Source organism: Diadema setosum, unplaced genomic scaffold, assembly GCF_964275005.1.
Source record: "Diadema setosum unplaced genomic scaffold, eeDiaSeto1 scaffold_36, whole genome shotgun sequence".
NCBI classification, from domain to species: Eukaryota; Metazoa; Echinodermata; class Echinoidea; order Diadematoida; family Diadematidae; genus Diadema; species Diadema setosum.
In genome coordinates, this window is record NW_027307662.1 from 1 (window position 1) to 19305 (window position 19305).

Consider the following 19305-nt stretch of genomic DNA (forward strand, 5'->3'; position numbering starts at 1 on the left):
ACCTTTTACAGATAGAAATATAAGATGTAGTGGCATTATGGCGGCCATTTTGCATTTAATTGAATGCAAATATATGCACAAAATGTATAAAGGGAAGTTTGAAATTTACTGCTTATATCAAAATTGTATTCCCCGACCTAAAAACATAGGTTTAGACACCAGAATCTATTTTCTGCGGGTTTTATGTCCAGATATATAGCGACTTATTCCTGAGTGTACTACATTAATGGTATACAAAGATACGGGCTTGCAAAGGCAATTTGGCGGCCATTTTGCATGTAATTATATGCAAATATATGCAAAAACTATATAAAGGGATGCTTGAAAGTTGCTACAGATAACAAAATTGTATTCCTTGACCTAAAAAACATAGGTTTAGACACCAGAATTTACTTTCTGTGGGTTATATATCCCGAGATATGGGCATAAATAGGTTGTATGGCGGCCATTTTGAATTTATGCAAATTAGACACTGATCCACCACTCGAATTTTAGGGAACTTTTAATATGTTATTTTAGTTGCCTTTCCAGTTCAAATGCAAGTGGAATCGTTTCTGTTGCAATTAGTTGGGGGTCATTTCATATTTTGACTGGACTAATTCGGAAATATCTCACTAAAACAGCAGCGGAACAGCTTGTACATGCTCTTATTTCCTCTCGTATAGATTATTGTAACTCCTTGTTTTTCGGCATGTCACAACAACAAATCAACGCTCTACAACGTCTTCAAAACTCTGCCGCAAAATTACTGACCTATAGTAGGAAAACTGCTCACATTACGCCAGTGTTACGTTCTCTCCATTGGCTTCCTGTTGAAAAGCGAATTATGTTCAAAATTGCTCTTCTTGTTTATCATGTGGTTCAGTCAACTGCACCCGAGTATCTCCAGAATTCTTTATGTTGTTATAACCCTCCTCGCAGACTTCGATCATCTACTTCCTGTTCATTTCAGATACCTAAGGTTAAGCATTTACGGGGAACTCGTTCTTTCTCCCACATTGGACCAAAAGTTTGGAAAGATATCCCTGTCACTGTTCGCCAGTCATCCTCTGTGGAATCATTTAAAACATCCCTAAAAACATATCTGTTTAATATGTTGTACGAAACAAAACAAAAAAAAAAAAACAATGAAGATGTCACATAACTCTTTCTTCTTCTTCTTCTTCTTCTTCTTTCTTTCTTTCTTTCTTTCTTTCTTTCTTTCTTTCTTCTTTCTTCTCCTAACCTTAAGACTAAAAGCGCCATGAGCATCTTTTGATGGACTGTTGCGCTATGAAAGCATACACTATTAATATTGTTATTATTATTTAAATCCAAACGTTTCTGTTCTTCTCACTTTGAGGACTGTAATTGCTGTCAGTAATGTTCGGAACAATTGATATTCTTTATTAGGTATATGTTTGTTGTCTTCCGTCTTGCTATTTTCCCTAGGGAAAAAGTAACAAAAAAAAGAAAAAAAAAAATATCACACTGGTGAAATTGGCGCCTTTTTTTTTTTGGGGGGGGGGGGGGGGTTGCTTCGCGTCGTTTCGCGAAAGATTTCGCGGCACTTTCGCTTTGTGAAAGATTTCATGTACAGATGGGTATCGCGCGGCACCTTCGCTTCACGAAAAGACAGTCAATTTTCACGTTAACATATGAATGAGTACGGCATGTCGTAGACAATACACTCAATTTGAAGTCAATGTAATTTTCTTTCGGGCTGCACCCCTCAAAAAAAAAAAAAACAAAACAAAAACTAAATGAAAATAGTACTATTGAAGTCACCTCATGCACATAATTTCAACCAGAGGCTCTCAGGCTTCTATATCGGGAAATCAGTGGGTGGAAGAGCAAAAACATAGGTTGAAAGTAGCTGCTTGGCCGAGGTCTGTGCCCTCAGAGTGTTTTTTTTTTTTTTTAGCCATTATTATATTTTGGATCAAAAAATTATCTTCTGGTGATTGGCGGAAAGAGCTTCACGTGATTATAGGCATTTTTAGCTAGGTCAGAAAGTTGACACTCCATAAATTACTATTTGCAAAATGACGTCACTTCTATGTTGACATTTTGCAGATAGTATACTATTTGCAAAATGATGTCATAATAGTTAAGCAATTATGAACTCTGCCGTAGTCCAGTACCCGTCACTCTGTAAAATGTAACAATTTCTATCAAAGCTATTGTCACGTCACAAATCAATTTTGACATTGCACACTGCTCGCAGCGTCAGTCTATAAAATGTATCGATTTCTAGCAAAACAATTGTGACGTCATAAAAACAATTCTGACATTGCACATTACTTTGCACTCTGCGTCGCGCTTAGAATTTAACATTTTTAACAAACATCACAAAGCAGTTCTGACATCGTGCCCTGCTGCTGCATGTAGGATCCCTTCACAACATCACTTCCAACATACGACTTCTCGCTTTGCATTTCCCCCATTTCTCCTTCTTTTATCCGAGTATCCGAACTTTGATGTGCTCAGTTTTCCCATTCATATTGCTAGAGAAACATATGTACCGGCAGCAGGAATTCCTCTTTCTAACTGTCCATTCTTTTGGAAGATTAGCTGTAGATTCAAATTCAAGCAGTTTGGGAGGCTGTACTGCTCCATCATGTAAAATCAAAGGAAGAAATCCGCATGCATCCACAAACCACGTCACAATTATTGTACGTTATAGTAATGGGACGATTTCTGGCTGGTGTATCCGGTCACACGAAGTCAGCACCCTTCTGCAGGAATCTCTGATACCGGTACGATCAATTTTTAATATAATTTCCACAGTCCACGCAAAGACTCTAGCTATATCATCTCGGTTCATAGAGATACTAATACTATAAAGCACTTCCCACCAATATCTCAAAATCCGATCGGTAGACTTACGTTGTACCATCGGGCAGGTATCCAGTGTACAATTACACACAGTCCCACTCATAGCATGGGTAGATATGTCTCATGGAGCTTAACGTATCATATGGCAGGAGTTAATTGGCACAATTTCCTTTGCAAAAACGTTTAGGCTCCACTCCTGATACCATGTAACATTGCTCGGTCCTTTTAGAGACTATACCATTAACATCTCGCGGGTTCACAATCACTCACCATTCACTTGGTTCCGGGTAATCGTGTTGATTCATCAATCTTCTAGCTGACACTTGCACTGCACTGGATAATGCAAGGCTCTTAAAACTGACACAACTGCAGCGACACATGATCCACCATAATTGCAGGCTCTTCAGTTTTCACACAAATATAGGACATTCTGTTACTGTGTGACATTACAATATGGGATAAAATGAGAAACTTGCTTACCTGCTGATAAGAATGATGGAGGAGAGACATAGACCCTATTGGAGTTGTGCATGGAATGGTGTAGGAATGATGATGGCCAACGGTTATTTCAAAGCTGGTTTGACCTGGGAGGTGGGCACCTCATTGGTCTGACCACAAGGTCATCATCACCCCATACAGTCTCTCCCCCAGTCTCTTGGCCTGGCCCATAAATTTTCTTAATGACACACAAATATAATATATGAACTCCTGGTTTCAGAGACTATGTTTGCTGATGTCTTCCTGGTGATACAAATGATCAGATTTTTGAAACTACAAGTTTTCTGATGGCTTCCTGATAACTGTTTTTATTTGCCAATGTCATCTTGATGGTCGATGCTTTGCCATCAGTAAGACATCAGCTACCTGATGTCTTCCCGATAGTTAGGTGAGAAGCTGTTAAAAAAACCGAGTTTGCTGATGTGCTCTTGATAGTTATCAATTGGCCATCGGCTAGCCGATGTCTTGTTGATAACTGGGGCAGAAACGATCAGGAAGACATCAGCTACATGATGTCTTCCCGGTGGTTAGGTGAGAAGCTGTTTCAAAAACCAAGTTTGCTGATGTGCTCCTGATAGTTATCAACTGGCCATCGGCTAGCCGATGTCTTGTTGATAACTGGGTTAGAAACTATCAGGAAGACATCGGGTAGCGGGTGATTGCTGATAGCTACCAAATCACTGCCTAAATGCTATCCGATAACCATCGGATGATCATCCGATGGCTATCGGATGATATTCTTTTTCGGTATGGGTATTGCTGTGCACAGACGATAGACGAATTCCACATTTTTGAATGTTTTACACATACATATAGCCATCAATTACCATCCTATTTACTCCCATTTGTATGAAACTGACAATCCATGTAGGCCTACTAGTAATTCAAAAGAAATAAACCTTTGTACAATGTACAACGAAACAACGTCATCGGCAAGTGCGTATTAAGGTATGTAGAATTATCTCAAATTGTTTAGAAAATATTTAAAAAGAAAGACCTGTAATAGTATTAAGGCAGAAGTACCTGAATTACTTAATATGAGGGATATCCTCATTGACATATATCCTCACCGAATATGACTATTTGAATATGACCATTTAATGGATAAGAAGTAAGTACTCTCTAAAAACAATCGAGTGAAAATAGTCACTCTTAATAGAGTGAATACAAAAAAGAGTGAATTTCGAATGAAATTGGAGTGAATTTTGAGTGACAATGTTCATTTTCACTCATTTTGGAGTGACGTCAGGGTTCACTCCAAAATCTTCGAGTGATCTTGACGTCACACCAAAATGAGTGAAAATGGGCATTTTCACTCAAAATTCACTCCAATTTCATTCGAAATTCACTCTTTTTTTTATTCACTCTTTTTAAAGTGAAAATTTTCACTCGATTTTTTTTAGAGAGTAAGTGAGTAAAAATAATAAAAAAAAAACAAATGAAAATGTTCTCTCTAATGGCGATTGGTATACCTCCGCCATAGTACATTGTTCTCCTATCTGGTCTAGAGTACGTCTTGACAATAACGACACGACAGTTTCGCATACTTGGCAGAACAAACAAAAAGCCTATTTGTCACAAAATCAAATGCGTGGAGCGCTTACTTCCCTCAAACTAGGTGTGAATGGATGCATTTTGTTAACGACTCGAAGAGAGCAAGTATTTAGAAATTGAACATTTTACTTTGACCAATCTATTTTTATGACCATACTTTGAGTGGCTATTTTGAAAGTATGGAACAAAATCCTGTCATGTTAGTATTTTCACTTGACCTTTCACCATCATAGCCAGAATCTTTCCCTACGTGTCTTTGTATAGTAACGGTAATATGCAAATACACTGCAAAAAGTCCGGTGTTAAATAATGAACACCGAGCTGGTGTTAAATTTTCGGTGCTCAGTTATGGTGTTAAATTAACACCTCCGGCTGTCATTTCAAAATATAAAACTGTTTTTTGAAGAGTTTCTTAGTAACTGCACTTCTTGTTGATTTTTATTTTAAACAAGACGATCAAGAATTTTATATTGAAATACTAGATTTTTGAAAAAATGTGAAAATAAATTTACACCACAGTAACACCAGCTGGTGTGGTCTCTTATTGAAGCTATATATAGACGGGTGTTAAACCATTGATATTAACACCAACAAATATCAAATCAACACCATGTGGTGTCATGTTTTAATTAACACCAGTACAGTGTCAAAATATCACCAGGTACAGTGTCAGATTAACACTACGAAGTGTCAGGTGAACACTTTTCAACACCATCACAGTGCATTTTCTACACCTGTGGGTGTGGTCCTCCATTGAAGTTTGATCGGTGTTAGATTTAACACCCATGGTGTTAAATCTAACACCGATGTTTTTACAGTGTACCGTTTGGGGCTTTTCATGCATTGGATGATCTCCAAGGTATGGAGGAACTGTGGAACAAAATTCCAACAACAGATAGTAGAATTTCAACATTTTACCCGGCATTGATCCTATGACCTGTATAATGAATCTCACTTGGCATATAAAGAAACAAGTTGCTCCCCGCTGACCAGTTTTCCCGTCGCACTCTGGTTTCCCACTTTTCCTTCCTCTTGGATCTGCCGGAAAGCGGTGCGTAATTACACTTTAGCCAGGTCGTTTCGTGTAACACCATACTGCGCAGGGAGGCATGACGAATGTTATGATGAACACGATATCAAAATATCTTTCGTGTATACCTTCTACTTCAGTAAAATAGACAGCGGCAATAGAGCCATTCACATTACCAGTCAAACACCGCCACTGCGAAGTACACTATGGCAACTGTGCGTTTCTACAGGTCCTCAAAAATTCTGAAAGGTCTTGTATTGGTCTTTTAAATGTTTAAAGAACGGTTTCATAACTTTCATTTTAAACGTCTTAAACACGTCTAAAACCTTCCACAAAAAGACGTTCTGAAAACATTTTGACAAAACGTCCAAATAACGAATTTTGAACGTTTGAAGAACGTTCAGAAAACGTCCAGATGTTAGCTGGGTTGTTGTCTAATCTCCCAAATAAAGATTTCACAAAAATTCAACGGTTGCAAAATTCTGTTGCCCGGTTGTTAACTTCTATTTATATGTTTGATTCCGTATCACCAAATTTCCGTTTCTTACATTGGTTACCTTTGGAAAAAAAAAACAGGATTATTTGCAAGATTTTGTTATTACTCCAAACACCCAGAGTAAAACATGTCTGAGGTGATCGTGCTTTCTTACTTATGGGACCAAAATTGTGGAATCAGATACCGATTCAGTTAAGGTTCCACCCCCCCCCCCCCCCCGTATACTAGGATCTGAAAACACACGTTGAGTTTCAGACGTGTAGAGATATTCATCCAACACTACCACCTGAGTACCGTTGTACCTACCGACGGGGTACTCAATGTCGCACTCCCATCCCAGCCGGCCCAGTTTAGCTTCATGGACATGCCAGACCACATGTAGATCGCCTGATTACATCTTCGTAGTTCAATGGCAATGCTGATGAGCTTGAGGCCCAGCTTGATAAAACAAACGCAAACGAACAAACACACACACACACACACACACACACACACACACAATCTTCAATGCCCAACTGCTACTGCGTCATAACAGTACTTAGATGGTTTGACATTTACCACATAATGAACAGTGTAAGCTATGTAAATCGTGTACAACCGTACACGAAGGCAGTTGCATGCAATCCTATGTCGGTAGTAGCCGCGGGTCCAGGCAATTACCCCGGGCCCTTCCCCTCGCCCTAATCCTACTCCTAATCCTGAACCTAATCCTAACCCTAACTCAAACTAACCATAAACCTAACCCTAACGCTAATTCTTACTCTGATCTTACCACTAACCATTATTTAGCCGGGGGCAGCTGCAGGGGGGGGGGGGGGGGGTATTACATGTGTATGTATGAGTGAAAGTTGTGCCTATCAACGTTTGGGTGCACATGCTCAAGGTCAAAGTTCAAAAAGTCAAGGTTAAATACTCAAAATCTCACTATTTCCCTCATATCTAAGCAATGCCTGAAGGTTTTTTTTTGAAAGTTAGTGTATACATGAACTTCCAAATAAAGATTCACCAGACAAAGTTTGGGGTCGTGAAGTCAGAGGTCAAAGGTCAAGAGAAAATGTTAACATTTCACTTTTTTCTCTAAATCTCAAGGTATCTTCATGGATTTTATATAGTACATATGCATGTACCAGCTGGTAGTGATCATCTAGGGAGTTTTTTTTTTTTTTTGGGGGGGGGGTCAGGGTCAAAGGTCAAGGTCAACTTATCAAAAATTAATGTCATTGCTTCCCTCTTATCTATGCAATGCCTGCAGGATTTTTGTTGAAACGTTAGTGTACGTGTATGCATGTTTTACCCGATAGAGATTCTCTTGGAAGGTTCTTGTCCAAAGTTCAAAGGTCAAGTGACAGTGCTCAATTTCACTTCTTCCTTAAACTTATCAAAGGGTCAAAAGTCGGGTACAAATCCTCAAATCCCAAAATACCTCCACTCTTAGACATTATAGCCGTTGATCCAATGAAATCTAGCTCAAGGAAAGTGAACATTCAACACATTTGTGACAAACCTGTCATTTTAATATTTTGCCAATTATGTGAAACTGTCATCACACATTGTCAAGACATTGTACTATAGACTTATTTGGAGAACCATGCATTATGGCGGAGGCATGCCAGTCACCATAGCGACATTTCTCATTTTTCTTAGGGAGGGATCGAGAGAGAGAAAAGGGATGGTTGGGGGAGGGACATTCTTTCATTCTAGCCACATTGAACAAAACCAACAATCAATCATTTTTACACATTCAAATAGACACAAACACACAGGTATAGACCTAGATAAATAATAGGGCAGATGTCTAAGCGCATAATTCCTGAATGTGTGATAAACTGTTGTTTAAATTCACAGTGTGCAGTGTCGTTAACTGTCAAAACACTGTACTGTATGCTATATTGTATTTAGCAAGTTGTCAAAGTTACAAGATTATTGTGCATCAAAATGATATACAATGTATAGAGTTACAATTCTAGCCATGCGTAACAGATAGACGAATTCCACAGTTATGTTTCTCACGTACAGCACAAAACCACCGATAACCATCATATTTACTCCCATATGTATGACACTAGCATGGAAGCCTACTAGTAATTCAAAACGAATACCCCTGTGTACAGACATGTAGGCTACAACATGACAACGTCATAGGCAAGTGCGTATTAAGGTATGTAAAATGATCTCATTGAATTGTTTAAAAATGATTTAAAAAGAAAGACCTGTAATTAAACTAAACCACAAATACCTAGATCACATAATATGAGAGATATCCTCATTGACATCCGCACCAAATATGAACTATGATGGCCATGACCATTGAATCGATATCAAGTAAGTAAAGTAAGGAAATAAATCAGTTAAAAAAACCCAAACAAACAAGCAAGAAACAAACAAACAAACAAGTGAAAATGTCCTAATGATATACTGGTTCATTAACTCCGCTATACAACATTGTTCTCTTCACAGGTCTAGGTACGTCTTGACAATGTTACATGACAGTTTCACATACTTGGCAGAAAGAAAAAATGTGGCATATTTTTCACAAAATTTTAGATGTGTCGAATGCTTACTTTCCTTAACATAGGTGTGAATGGAAGCACTTTTATATTTAAAGATTCGTAGAGAGCAAGTATTAAGGAATTTCAGCATGTTTACTTTGACCGATCTATTTTTATGACAATACTTTGAGCGGCTATTTTTTAAAAAAGGGAAAATCCTATCATTTTAGTATTTTCACGTGACCTTTGACTATCATAGCCAAATCTTTCCCTATGCGTCATTAATGATGGCAAACAAATTCCGTGTTTGGTTTTTTATGCATTGGGTAATCTCCAAGGTATGGAGGAACTGGGTAATAATGTTTCAACAATAGATAGTGGAATTTCAACATTTTACCTGACATTGATCCTTTGATCTGTATAGTGAATCTCACCTGGCATAGAAGCGAGTTGCTGCTCGCTGACCAGTTTTCCCGTCGCACTCCGATTTCCCACTTTTTCCTTCCTCTTGGATCTGTCGGTAAGCGGTGCGTCATTACACTTGAGCCAGGTCGTTTCGCGCAACACCATGCTGCGCAGGAAGACATTGGACGAATCTTCAGCTTTAATATCGCGGTAAGATATCAAAATATATCTCGTGTATACCTTCTACTTCAATTAAGTACACACCGGCAATGGCCCATTCACATTGCCAGTCCAACATCGCAGTTGTACTGCCTCTGCAAAGTTCACTATAACAACTGTGACGTCAGTGCGAAGTTAACCTAGCATCTACCGCGAGATCAGCTGGATATTCAACTAAATTGTAAATTTAGCTCACTTTGATTTTGCAGGTAGACGCCAGATTATCACGCGCTGTAACAGAACGAAAATAATTATGAGTCAATCCAATGTGCGCAAATCCAAATATTCGCATACAAGTCAGTGCAACGCGATATACGTTTACTGGAGTACATGCGCAGTATCTCTCTCACTTTTGTTTGAAGGCCTGAATTAGGCATATTATCATTATCATGAAAATGAAAGAAGAAGAATGAATGAAAAAAGAAAAAAACATCTTCATAACACAATTTGAAAGTGTGAATAACTGAACAATAACGTAGGTAAGTTTAACTTTAAAACAGAAAGTTTGAACTCACCATTAATCTTTAGATTTCAATGTCTTTTATCTACTTCCACTAGTTTTCAAATCTTATATTTTCTTAGTTGAATATTCATAAAGAGGTATGAATATTCATTATAAAGAAACCAATGACGAACACGTAGCGGACCAAATAAATCCGGTTTTTAAATGCTCACGAAGAAGTCGGCGTAGCAGACCTAAAAAAAAGTTTTGTGGATGTTTATAGGACGAAGACGTAGCAGAAATAACAGAAGCGTTTTGTAAGTCCAATTGACGTTTATAAAACTTTTTCAAAAAAAAAAAAAATGTGATTTGCGGTAAATGCTAAGTCCCACCTTTGACGTTGTATGTACGTTTTGAAAACGTCCATTTTATTCGAAGACGTACCAAACCTCAAAAAACGTTAAAAAAAACCCTTCTGAAAACATGTGTTTTCTGGGGAAATATCTTCAAAAAGGAGTATGAGCTCATAAGACACTTCATGCTTTTACTGTTGTACAATCATACATTTTCTCATTGTTGGCACGGATAATGTTTTACTGCCAATTCTGGGGGTTGATTGCCCTACTTAGGTCATTGAATACACCAGGTTTACCTTCTGTTTTAGATCCCATTTACACTTCAAAATATGAAGAATTCGGTTTCAAAAGGTACTACATCCATAATTTCAAGTTCTGAGAAAAACATGATTTTTCAATTATCGTATTTAGGAAGCTCAGACTGGAATGATATTTCCCCCTATTATACTGCTAGATGATACAACACTAAAACCATTCTCTAAGAAAATCCAGGCCCATTCATTTATTTTTTTATGAATTTAACATTTTTATATTTTTGTGGATGTAGTACCTTTTGCAACCGAAAGTGGATGTAGTACCTTTTGAAACCGAAATTTCGCATGCCATAGATATATTTAGTGTGATGTTATGACATGTTTCGCGGATTTATTTTTCTCAGCAATGGTGTTGATGGGGATGGGATACGAGGTTAAGGGGCCTAGGTATTGAAAATGCCCTGCCCTATTTGGCATCAAGAATAACAAACCAATGTGCATCGCTAATGCCCCACTTCTCCCTTGCTGACTAATATTTTGAATGAATCACTGTCATTGGTCATAAGCATGGGGGAGTGGGATCCATTATGCGTGAACGGTTATAGATGGGGAGGGGTCACAATATCTCACCATGTGATTTCTCTCTCTCTCTCTCTCTCTCTTTCTCTCTCTTTCTCCTTTTATTTTTCTCTCACGAGCTTCATCTCATGATTTATCCTTTTCCTCTAACGACTATGTATTATATTTATTGGCTATTTTTCTCTCAGTGAATTCTCCCTTCACGTGTCTCAAGAATACTGTATTCATTATCTTTTCTTCATTTTTTTTTTTCCAATGTAACTTCTAAGGGAAAAGGTGGAAAAGCAGCATCTGAATGTGCTGTATTTTCTCAACACTGTAATTAAATTCATTACATGAATTTCATTCTTGTGTGTTCTTTATGAGGTAAGAGAAATCTCATAATCTAATAGCTGATAAAAATCAAGACCGTCGATGAGCAATATGACCACCTATACTGAACGCACATTTGGTATTACCTTTGTGACAATGTATAAGTAAAAGGTGTCATTTCCAAGAACGAATATAAATCTAGTGTTCAAAGCTGTATGTCACTATGTACTTTCAAGCCCTGGTACTTGACATCATGCACGTATAGAATAGCACAGCATACCCACAGGCATTTGACAGGTAAAGCACTGTTGGTAGGGATGTCAGAATTTCATGCCATTGATTGTATACATTTAGCGAAGTAACTTTGCTTTCAGACTAGTTGTCAAACACTTATCATCTGTGTAGCTATTTATGTCAGGAATAGACCATACCTACAAAGTGTCTGTACTTTATTCTGGGGACAATTTATGGCTCAAACTCAACACCCTAGCAGTAACGCACGGTACCGGTAACTAACAGTAAATGCAGTACGTGGGATTACACGAGAGTCACGTAATTTCTCCAGTTTCTCCACCGTTTATCCTTTACTCTTGTCGACTGCTTTTAATTCACGAGCCTTCTCCTGGGATGGTTTGTTTTATCAGTGAGTTCTCCTTCATTTTCCTACATTGCTTGATCGAAATGTGATGAGGTTTTCAAGATATTGGTCAGATCTGCGTGGCGATTTTAACAGAAAGCCAAAAAGCCAAAAGCCAACTTCTATTGTTTACAGATTAAAGTCAGTAGACAATGGTAGAGGGTCAAGCCGATGCTGCTCTCTGATTGGTCAATTTCCCGACGATGTCAACCGAGTGGATGTAGTACCTTATGCAACCCAAGTAAAATGGATGTAGTACCTTTTGCAACCGAACTGACTTTTAAATGTAATTTTGAAACACTTTCTGGTTGGAAATTCAGCTTTTCGTTAAGAGGTGTTAAGAGGCGTTAAGAGGTGTTAAGAGGCGTTAAGAGGTGTAAAGAGGTCCTAAAAATGAGTACATCAAGATCAAAAAGTGGATTTTGATGGAAAATGGATGTAGTACCTTTTGCAACTGAGCTCTTTATATTTTCGGCGCTTTACTTCTTGGGTTTACTTTTACGTTTGGTACAATATGTATCACGTGTAGAGCTAATGATATTCTGTTCTCTTTTGTTCCTAGGACAACTAGTCTCGTATTTGTGTTCAGGATTCTATTAAAAAAAAAACACAAACACAAAACCAAAAATGAAATGAAAAAAAAAAATGTGTGTGTGTGTGTGTGTGTGTGTGTAATATATATATGAAGAGTTTGTTCGCAAAAACCGATAAGTCCATTTTTGAAGATTTTGAAGTACCGTCTCTGTCACAAAGTACAAAATAATACCTTTCAAATGATATATTGGTCACTACATATAAAGGTACATTCATGAAGTTATTGTCAAAAGAAGCAAAAATTTTCTTATTGTTCTCTTTATTTTTCTCAACCTTTAATCGCAAATATTTCCACTGGGCAAATATGGACTTATCGGTTTTTGCAAACGATATATATATGTATATATATATATATCTATATATATACATATATATATATATATATATGGGCGAATATATACGCAAGAAGAGTTTCATCGAAAAGCGCGATATACATGTATATCCATGATGGTCCATCAGAGAAAATTATAAGTAAAGCACGTGTAAATGGAGAATAATAATAAAACAATGATATTTTTGTCATAGCTTTGAAGAAAAGAAGAAATGTAAGAATGATAAGAAACGGCGTTCTCGCTGTCTATTGGAGACAACGTTCCAGCCAAACAACAAATTATCTATTCTTTTTATACCAATGTATCGGCTGGCTGTGTGGCCTGCAGGCTTACTTTATTAGGGAACAGAAGGGGAGCAGGAACTGGAAAGGCTGGGGGACTGCAGCCCCTCAATCTCCTCATCGAGCCCCCCCCCCCCCCCCAAAAAAAAAAAGAAGAAAGAATAATCATAGAGTCTAAATCTATCATAACAGCCATTCCATTGTGACTCGCGTGACATTTATACAAAATTTTGACTTGTTATGGTTGAATACTTGAAAAATTTATGTTGCAGACCTGTTTAGTTTATATATTTCAATCAAGGTATGGACCCTTCACATTGGTTCCTAGAAATTTTTGATGTGATGTCATTCTAGTAAGAGATACTTAACTTTTTTTTGTTGTGACTCGCGTGACGCGACACTATTGAAGATTTCTGACCTTACTGTACGTAAATGAATTTTCGTAAGAAAGTACTTGTCCTATGTACACAGAATTTTCTGCATTCAATTTTGAGACATTAAGCGATAAATAGTCAAAATTTTATCAAGCCTTGACTTTTCCTTTCAACTCAATTGGCATATAAAAAATGTGACTCGCGTGACGCATGAGTGTGACTCGCGTGACGAGTATCATTCAGGACCAAAAGTTGAGCCTAATATAATAGTTTTATTGAGTAAAATGAGCCAAATGTTTAACCTAACATGTTATTTATGGTTAGTTTCATCACACATATCTTTAAAACAAAGAAATCATCTAACTCCAATCTCTGATGGGATCTTGGGAGCTCATAACACATTTAATGCATAAAACATCCAGCAAAAAACTAACTTGAACCTCTTCCTTTCCTTTTAGTCAGGTCGCTTAATGTCAATTTTTGGGCTTACCGTTACAGAGCGGATAAAAGCACCAAATTTGGAGAGGTGATCTCCTAGGACCTACTCATTGAAATTAGAGTAGGAGCCCTCTGGAATTTTTCGATTTTTAGGGTGAAAATGCTGAATTTTGATATTTCTTTATAATATGATATATTTACTGTATTGCGTAAGTATTGTCAGGTCGCTTAGCGAAATTACCATTACACGGCAGATAAAAGCATCATTTTTTTTTCACACGGATTCCTTGAGGACTATTAAACAATATTAGAGTAGGAGCCCTCTGAGATTTTTGAAGAAAAACACTAAAAAGATCAAATTTCAAAATGGCCGACACTTACTTGGGAAAACCTTAACTTTTCATGTCACATGGGTGATACGATGACAATATATTACATTTTTTTTTTTTTTTGGTTTGCTTTAGAACCTTGGCTTGAACATTGCGTTAGGAGAATTTCATTCTTGTATAACGTAAAGTCTCTGTGCATGAACTGCTGGGGGAAGGGTAGGGCAAAAGGGGCGGACCCCCCCCCCCCTAAAAAAATGGTTGTCCGCTTGTTCTTTTGCGTGCCTTTTTTTTTCTCGTTTTGCTCTATACGCTGGGGATAAAAACATAAAATGTGGCGCACGGATTCCTTGAGGACTAGGAAACAACATTAGACTAACCACACACCACACACACACACACATACACACACACAAGATCAAATTTCAAAATGGCCGACACTTATGGCAAACCCTTCACTTTTCATGTGACATTACTTAATGGATAGGTGATACGATGAAAATATTAGTATATATCTTTATTTTTGGTTTGGCTTAAAACCTGAATTTGGACAATGCGGTAGGAGCATTGTTTATATTCTTGAGTAATGTAAAGTCTTTGACCGGCTGGGGGAGGGGTAGGGCAAAGGGGGCGACCCTCAACTTAAAAAGTGGTGATTCGCTTGTTCTGTTGCCTACTTTTTTATCGTCTTGCTTTACATACACGGCGGATAAAAGCATCAAATTTGGCGCACGGATTCCTCATTAGGAGTCCTCCTGCAATTTTTAAGGAAAAGATACACACACACACACACACACACACACACAAACAAAATCAAATTCCAAAATGAATCAATTCATAACAGATCTGAACTTACATGTTATCACATTTCATAATGTCAACATTTGGGCTTACCGTTAGTTAGAGCTGATAAAAGCACCAAATTTGGAAAGTGATCCTCTAGGACCTACTCATTGATATTAGAATAGGAGCCCTCTGGAATTTTTCGATTTTTAGGGTGAAAATGCTGAATTTTGATATTTCTTTATAATATGATATATATATATATATATATATATATATATATATATATATTGTATTGTATTGCGTAAGTAAGGAAAAGTGATAACATACAATGTATAAGTTCAGATCTGTTGTGAACTCTCATCTTTTGCCCTTATACCTCTCCCCCATAGACTTTACATTACGCAGGAATATAATGCTCCTAATGCAATGCTCAAGCCAAAGTTCTAAAGCAAATCCAAAATACAAAAACAAATGTAATATGTTGTCATCGTATTGCCCATATAACATGAAAAGTGAAGGTTTTTCCAATTAAGTGTCGGCCATTTTGAAATTTGATCTCTTTACTGTTTTTCTACAAAAATCCCGGAGGGCTCCTACTCTAATATTGTTTAATAGTCCTCAAAGAAGCCGTGTGAAAAAATTGATACTTTTATCCGCCGTGTGATGGTAATTTCACTAAGCGACCTGACTATAACTTACGCAACAGTACATACATCATTTTATATAAAGAAATATCAAATTTCAGTATTTTCACCCTAAAAATCGAAAAATTCCAGAGGGCTCCTACTCTAATATTGTTTAATAGTCCTAAAGGAAACCGTGTATAAAAAAATGATGCTTTTATCCGCCGTGTAATGGTAATTTCACTAAGCGACCTGACCATTACTTACGCAATACAATATATATATGATATTATAAAAAAATATCAAAATTCAGCATTTTCACCCTAAAAATCGAAAAATTCCAGAGGGCTCCTACTCTAATATTGTTTAACAGTCCTCAAAGAACCCATGTGAAAAAATGATACTTTTATCCGCCGTGTAATGGTAATTTCACTATTAAAAGCGACCTGCCCTACTTATGCAATACAGTATATATATATATCATATTATAAAGAAATATCAAAATTCAGCATTTTCACCCTAAAAATCGAAAACTTAAAGAAAGCTCCTACTCTAATATTGTTTAATAGTCCTAAAGGAAACCGTGTGAAAAAAAAATGATGCTTTTTTCCGCCGTGTAATGGTAATTTCACTAAGCGACCTGACTATTACTTATACGCAATACAGTATATATATGAAGAGTTTGTTTGCAAAAACCGATAAGTCCATATTTGCCAAATGGAGATATTTGCGATTAAAGGTCAAGAAAAATAAAGAGAATAATAAGAAAATTGTTGCTTCTTTTGACCATAACTTCAAAAATATACCTTTATATGTAGTGACCAATATATCATTTAAAAGGTATTATTTTGTACTTTATGACAGAGATCGTACTTCGAAATCTTCAAAAATGGACTTATCGGTTTTTGCAAACAAACCCTTCATATATATCATTAGAAATATAAAAATTCAGCATTTTCACCCTAAAAATCGAAAAATTCCAGAGGGCTCCTACTCTAATATTGTTGAACAGTCCTAAAGGAAACTGTGTGAAAAAAAAATGATGCTTTTATCCGCCGTGTAATGGTAATTTCACTAAGCGGCCTGACTATTACTTACGCAATACAATATATATATATGATATTATAAAGAAATATCAAAATTCAGCATTTTCACCCTAAAAATCGAAAAATTCCAGAGGGCTCCTACTCTAATATTGTCTAACAGTTCTCAAAGAACCCATGTGAAAAAAAATGATGCTTTTATCCGCCGTGTAATGGTAATTTCACTAAGCGACCTGCCCTACTTACGCAATACAGTATATATATATATCATATCATAAAGAAATATCAAAATTCAGCATTTTCACCCTAAAAATCGAAAAATTAAAGAAGGCTCCTACTCTAATATTGTTTAATAGTCCTAAAGGAAACCATGTGAAAAAAAAATGATGCTTTTATCCGCCGTGCAATGGTAATTTTACTAAGCAACCTGACTATTACTTATACTCAATACAGTATATACATATATCATTAGAAATATAAAAAAATCAGCATTTTCACCCTAAAAATCGAAAAATTCCAGAGGGCTCCTACTCTAATATTGTTTAACAGTCCTAAAGGAAACCGTGTGAAAAAAAGTTGATGCTTTTATCCGCCGTGTTATGGTAATTTCACTAAGCGACATGACTATTACTTACGCAATACAATATAATGATATCATAAAGAAATATCAAAATTCAGCTTTTTCACCCTAAAAATCTCAACATTCCAGTGGGCTCCTACTCTAATATTGTTTAATAGTCCTAAAGGAATCCGTGTGAAAAGAAAAAAAAATATGCTTTTCATCCGCCGTGTAATGGTAATTTCACTAAGCGACATGACTATTACTTACGCAATACAATAATGATATCATAAAGAAATATCAAAAATTAGCATTTTCACCCTAAAAATCAAAAAATTCCAGAGGGCTCCTACTCTAATATTGTTTAATAGTCCTAAAGGAATCCATATGCCAAATTTGATGCTTTTATCCACCGTGTAACGGTAATTTCACTAAGCGACCTGACTATTTGTCAAATCAAGAGTTCCGGGAAATCATTCTTTTTCAATGAATTTTCTTTTTCTCTCTTATTTACTATAATTGTATCAACTAGTCTTCTATTCAAAATGAATCAAATTCAAACTTTCTTTAGGTTAACTTGCATATTTGCTTATGGATTTATATGAATCCATTAAAGCTTTTTTTGAAACTCTAAAGTTATTTTGATGCACAAAGAATCCTCACTTCTTATAATAGATAATGCTCATACATACTGATACTCTTTTTCTTTATCTACCATTACTGAGTGTTGTGCGTGATGGTTCATTCAAATAAAGCTCACCAAATACAAGATTCAGTTATGGTGTAGGTTCACGGACCTTGCTGTGATTTATTGTACCGTCTGCTGTGGACCGCCATGTTCGTATCCAAGCCCGTGCGCATGCGCACGACACATACATGGTATGACATCCCCCTTTCTTTACAAAGAAAAGTAATGCAATATACGTGTCTGTTGCTAATACCAATCTAGTCACTACTGATCTGTCTGCAACAATATCTCAGATCCACTTCCTAATTCAGACTTACAAGAAGTATGTTTTTTTTTCAATTTAAATGAACATGTCTCATTCCAACAATCTGCACACTTTGCGTACACATGCATTCTCGATATGCCCGTTTGTAATGTTACTTTGCAAATAACCTCAACCTTGCTCAGTAAAGGACCTGTTTGTGTTTTTCTTTATCTCACATCTTCTTCAACACAGAGTATGTGTGTAACCTACATTAACTTTGGTCAACAAACATTAAACTGTTTAACACTGCAAAGTAACTCAATGTTCTTGCATGTTCATATTGAACAAATCTATACTGTAACACTTTGTCATCTGGCATGGTGACAATGTATGTATAACAAATAACACTATGAGCTGCAAATTCACCTCTTTTTTCTTTTGTTTTGTTTTGTTTGTAGCAACACCAATAAACAAAATGTCTTCGAAGTAAACATTCAAAAGTCATCGTTAAATTTTGGAAGGTAACAACTGCAACTCTTCAAACACTATACACTGTATACACATGTACATTCTTCCTCAAAGTTCAACCTGGTTACATCCATACCAATAATTGAAAGTTCGCTAGTTTCAGAATATGAATGTTGTTATTGAACCTTTATAAATTAAGTGTGGTTAATTTGTCTGACAGGTATATTGACGGAAGACCATTGTTAAGTCTTAGTATTGCTCAATCAGTCGTGTTGGTCTGTTTACTACTCTGCCAGATCTTGTGTGGTATGTCTGTATCTCTCTACCACTATCACGTTGCATATCGTTTGGCTGCGTCTGTCTGTCATTGTCATCATGTCTGTGGTTCTGTTGTGGTAGTGGAGTTCTGATACCTCCATCTGTTGGCATCTCATCTTCGAAGCGGACCTGTTTTGGTAGTG